Source organism: Spinacia oleracea, chromosome 1 (assembly GCF_020520425.1).
Source record: "Spinacia oleracea cultivar Varoflay chromosome 1, BTI_SOV_V1, whole genome shotgun sequence".
NCBI lineage: Eukaryota > Viridiplantae > Streptophyta > Magnoliopsida > Caryophyllales > Amaranthaceae > Spinacia > Spinacia oleracea.
In genome coordinates, this window is record NC_079487.1 from 64,569,504 (window position 1) to 64,575,503 (window position 6,000).

The 6,000-nt window shown below is 35.0% G+C and overlaps 1 pseudogene; it reads left to right on the forward strand.

Annotated features, from left to right (window-relative positions):
• The first annotated feature begins 235 nt into the window (after positions 1-235).
• On the forward strand, positions 236-5,198 carry LOC130465405 (calcium-dependent protein kinase 27-like; annotated as a pseudogene).
• Positions 5,199-6,000: the final 802 nt, after the last annotated feature.

The following is a 6,000-nucleotide window of genomic DNA, read 5'->3' on the forward strand; positions in this document are numbered from 1 at the left end:
TAACAAACCTATTAGTGGAGTGTGGATATATAAAGTGGGTAAAACTCTTGTTTTTTTGTCAATGTGGGACAAGCACAATTTTCATTCTTTTGAAGCAAAACTACCTATACTTCCAACAGTGTCCTTTATTTTTGTTTTTGCTATTTGTTCTAAATTGTATTTGCATGTTTATTTTTAATCATTCGTGTCACATGTTTGGTTATTACAAACTGGTATCAAGAGCTGGGTTTTAGCCATGGATGATTCCGGTAACAAGTACAAAGTGGAACCTTTTAATGGGAAGACGTTGCTGTGGAAAAGTACAATTAAGGATATTCTTATACATCAAAGCCTTCGCAAGACTTTGGAGGATAAGAAACCCGATTCGGTGGGTAGGACAAGTGGGAGGATATGTAACTACGAGCTACTAGTACGATCAAATTGGATCTTGCACTGAAGATCAAGTACAATGTCTTAGAGGCACTACAACAAAAATATTAATTAACAGCAGCTAATTATTAGCGCTTATCAAAAAACGCTATTAATTATATTAAATAACAGCACTTTATTTTATATTGCTGTTGAAAGAAGCAATCTTAATTTCCACCTTAATATAATATAGCGCTTCTAGTTAAACGTTGTGATTATTTGTTATGCGCTCCATTTTTCTAAAAAAACAAACCAAGCCTCCACCTCACTATCTCCTCTAGAAAACTGCTAGCCCCCTTTCTCGCCCTTTGCTCTACGATAAACCCCAAACATCCACCCCACTATCTCCTCCTGAAAACTGCTATCCCCTTTCTCTCACTCGCTCCCATACAACAGGAAGTCGGAGTTCGCCCTTGCTCGACGATTGTTTACTATCCCAATTACTAGATCTCAACAAGGAAAACTGCAAACTAAATCCCCGAGGTATTTTTTTTTCGTTCACAAGTTCTGCGGATTTAGGTATTTGTCTGTTGATTTACATTCATTGCTTTTACTTTTATCATATGATGGATTATAATCGTTAATTATGGATTCACTTTTTTTATTTGATGATCATATTTGTGGCTTAATGGAATTGATCCTCATCTAATGTTGTCAATTTGGCTAGTTTTGAATAATAATCCTGGCATATTCTGTACAAATTATGCTTGATTTTGTTATTGTAATAATGTTGATTTTTTATTTTCCCTAAAACCCTTTTTATACTAATTGACATGTAATCACTTGCTAATTATTTAGCATCGATTAATTGAGTTTATGTTCAATTGATATAGAATTAGGCCTCAGCATTATTAGTTTAAATAATTTATTAAATTAATTTGTTGGCTTCTTTTGAAGTTAATTTAACTTGGTTCTTGTTTGATTAAGAAGTTTAATTTTGATTGAGGGGTTACAAATGTTGGTTTTATGTGATTTTTTCTACTCATGTCTTCTGCTGCTTGCACTCTGACTGGTACTTGTACTTGGACCTAGTGTAACTGATGTTTTCAAAATATTTATTCTTAGCTTGGAGCAATCAAAATCGAGAGCACCTGCAAAACTAATCATCAAGAAAGCTAAATTGGGGGTTTTGCTATTTATTGTATGCAATTTGTTAAATTTAAATGAGGTTTATGTTTAAATAAGACATTCTTATTGTAACTATAATACACGGTAACATGTTTATTGTTTAATGAACTCATTCTTGACAGTTAACGTGACTTGATTTCTGTGCACAGTTGATTACTGATTTGTTGTTTTCATGTGCTGCATAGGTAGCTTGTGTTGTATTGAAGTATCTGGAATATTTTGAGTACTAATTATATTGGAAGAGAGAAGAATAAAATACATTGGGGCTCATGGTATTGCTGGCTACATAGATACAAGTATAGCGGTGAGGATCACTCATATGCGGCGAAATATATTTTACAACCTTTATGGATTAATTCGTGCATTTTTCCCCTCTTTGGATGTCGTAAGTATCCACTTTTGGTCTTTATTTCTTCCTATTTAGTTTAGCAATTTAAGTTCATTATCTGGTGATTTCCCCTTGAAGTGTATATTCTTTGATTCCTTGATCTGTTGAGAAAAATATATTGCAGTGTTTACCTTTTTGGGTACCGAGAAATGGCTCCAAACTAGTTGTTCTGAAGATGATTTTACCGTACTGTTGATCCAAGTTGCGACCATAATTATACTTCATATGTATCCAAATACACCGCTAAGGTACCACAATGAAGCATATACCACCACTTCCTAAGTACAACCATGACTATATGTTTATTTAGATACCACCATGGGCACCTTCTCCACCCCGAGACTGTAATCTTTTTCACTTCCTGGGGATTGCTGAACATTACTCTGATTAATAAATATCTATTTTCATCCATGTTTTGCAGGTGATACTTTCAGTGATGTGGTTGAGAGTCCTTACTATGTGGCATCAGAAGTATTAAACAAGCTCTATGGTCCATAAGCAGATGTTTGGAGTGCAAGTGTTATATTGTACATCTTACTCAGTGGAAATCCACCTTTTTCTCCAGGTAAATGAAGGTATTTAATTCAAGGCATGCATCAAAGTTTTCATAGATAAATTGCTGATTTAGCTTAAGCTTAAGACATCGGAAAATTGCAGCATCTGCAAGTTTTCCTCTGTCTTTGTTGAGTTATGCTAGCACGACATCTTCTATGAGACAGTCCTCAATAATATGTAAAACCAGGGTGACTTTTAGCTTTTCAAGGGAAACTTCTTTATGTGTCACAATAAATTAGCGTGACAGTGTGAGATTGTCTCACCTAAAACTTGTTCTTGGTTTTTTGTTGTTTTTGTAGAAACTGATGCAGGAATATTCAGGAAAATATTGAAAGGAAAGCTTGATTTTGAGACACGGCCATGGCCAAGCATCTCCGAGGGAGCAAAATATCTGATTAGTAAGATGCTTGAAAGAGATCCCAAAGCGAGGCTCACGGCCTATCAAATGCTTAGTAAGACATCTCTTCTTCTTGGCCTTAATTCTTTCTTAGGATAACTTAGCATTCTAAATAAATACGGAAGTGTATATTCCCTCAATCTAATCATAGAAAAAACCTTGTAACACAAACACTTAGGTATATTTTGTTTCATTTCCCCTATGTGCTTTCTTTCCTAAACTCATTTTGAAATGCTGGAGGAGCTTTGTTAAATAAATTGCAATGTTGTTATTCTTTTCTCTGATTGACAGATTTGCTTTTAATTGTCTGATTGTATGACTACATAATATACTAAGAGGTGAAATCACAATTTCCAGATATGAAGTGCAGTGTTATAACCAGGAAGTCAACATCTGGTTTAGTAATGCTATTGCACGTCCATGTATTCTCTGAAGAGCCTCAGCTTCAAATTGTTTTTTTTAAAAAAAACAGGAAAGTGCAGGCACGTGCAGGGATGTCGCGAGTTCATTAAATTTTTTCAATGAAGCCCAACTCTTGCTAATATCAGAAGCAAGTGTTATGGATCTCAATGATAGATTAAAGTCAAGTATGTATTAAACCATTCTTTTCCAAGTCATCCAGCCATCTTTTGCATTTGTTACTTTGTGTAGTGTGCCCTGCAGTAAGATTTGAATAAAATGCAGCTATATTTTCATTATGTGTTGAGTTTTTCAAGTAAATATCAAACTAGTTTCAAAACCAACAAGTTCATTGGCCCCCTTTTTCAAGTAATAATGAGATTTCCCTAACACTTCAACTACCTTTTAGTCATAGTTTATCATTTATCAGAGAAAGTTTTGAAGTTGATGCTCAATTCTGTTTTTCAATTCTCTGTATGGCTATCATTTACCTGAACTGGTGGTAAGAAGACTAAGAACCAAAAGGATTTACTTTTTAGTGGTCTATCATGATTAAGGGAAACTAAATGATATTTTGTTTTCTACTTTGCTTCTACCAGGCCATCCGTGGATTGTTGACGACTCAAAAGTGACTGACAAGCCTCTTGATTCAGCTGTTTTATCGCGCCTCAAGCAACTTTTAGCCATGAACAAATTGAAGAAGATGGCCCGCCGGGTAAAATTCAACCTATACTATTAACCACTTCAAGATGCCTGTAATTTGTTAGTGACACTTAAATTACCAGTTTCCGTTTGAGGATTATAGATTTATAGGCATTATATGTTCAGGGATTTAGTTCGAATTGTTTAAGTTTTATAGTACTTAAAGATCATCTAATTTCAATGTATCCCAGTACTAAACTCTATTTTCTGCATCTTTTCTCATGTTCGGATTCCCTCCTTTTTCACTCGAACATAGCCATCTTTTCTCATGTTCTTTGGATTGCCACTTTTTGATGCATGAGTAATCAACCTGGTAATGAGATTGTATCATGTCATATGTTATTGATACTAGTTTACCATTTTCCATTTAAGTTGGGACTTAAAAGCATGTCATGCATGGATTTCTTTAGCTTCTACTGATTTTACGTCTCGTATGTTTTTTCTCTGATTGTATAGTGCACCCTTAGCAATGTTTCTGGCTTACTGTTTTAATATAGTGGCATTTATCCTGCAGTCTCATCTTAAATGATTTTAGATCCCTAATTGGATAATGGGTTCAAAACACCAACTTATGAACCATATGTCTGATACTGAGGAGTTTGCGCAGTTGCTGAGGTCCATCTCATACGATGACAGATTGACAGTTACCTCTCCCAGAATGGAGGCTCCTCTGATATGTGGGGCTCTTAAATAAACTTTTCCCCTTCTGTCACTCAGATTCCACAACAAGATGTGCAATTTGGTCATGGGAAAAGCTCAAGAATAAGTATTGATGGAAACTCTTTGATTGCTTCTGCTAATTCTTCATTATCCGAGGTGCTTTATTTGTCAGGCAATGGCAGTAGCAGTATAGATTCACTTGCATCAAACAGTGCAAGAACTTTTGGTACATCACAGCTTCCTGGTCCAAGTTTTTCTCCACAAGTGATGTTACCAGCACATCAGGCATCAGTTCCTGCTTACATGAAGTTCAAAAAACCCCGATTAGAGATGACAACGGATGCAATACTGCGTGTATATTCTTTGCAACATCAGCTATCACCTAGTAAAGTCCCTATGCAGTTGAAAAGTTGCCAACCTGTGGCAGCCACTAGGTTGTATCAGCAAAATTTAGAATCAAATCAGCAACAGAATCAGGCTCCTCTGTTTGTTCCATCGCCACAAAGGCAGAGTGTGTATCTTCGCGTCAAGTGCCTGAAGATGCCCATCAGAAAAAATTAGTTTATGTTAGTACCATGAATGGATGCTCAAGCAATCCATGACATGCATGCGTCTTTCTTTTTCTATTGTTTTTGTTCTAGTGTGTTGAAAATATTGCATATGATTTTAAGTTATGAGATATCGAGACGGTTTATATGTATATATTCAACTCTTATATTACCGGTTCTAAAATGGTTGTTTTTAATTACATCTATTTAATAATAAAAAAAATTAAAACTAAAAAAGAGTCCGTCAAATATTACAAGCGGCCTCTAATAGCAACACTTTTAAGGTAAACACAACTAGTTAATTGAAATTAAATTAGTTGTTTGGTGCACAAATTTCAAAAAAAATAAGTTGTTTGGTGCACAAAATTTCCCGCCATAACCAGAGATTTAATAGCGCTTATATATTGAATGCTGCTAAATGATGCAATATTAATAGAGCTTTTGAAAAGCGCTATTATTCTTTTAACAGCGGTGCTAATTAACAGCGCTTTAAAAGCGCTGTCTTTAATTGAAAAAAGCGCTATTAAAAGCTTATTTTGGTGTAGTGAGGATAATAATCCAAAAGTGTTGTTTGACAAATTCATTAAGATGTACGCATCTAAGTCATTGGCCAACAAGTTGTTCTTGAAAAAGGACCTTTATTCACTCAAGATGGAGGAAGACAGTGCACTACAAGATCATCAGAATAAGTTTAATGGCTTGATCACCCAGTTATCGAGTTTAGATGTAAAAATCGAGGAGGAGGACATGTTAGGTTATGATACATATGACAATTCATAAATCATGCGGAAAAACCATAAACCCAGGAAAACATA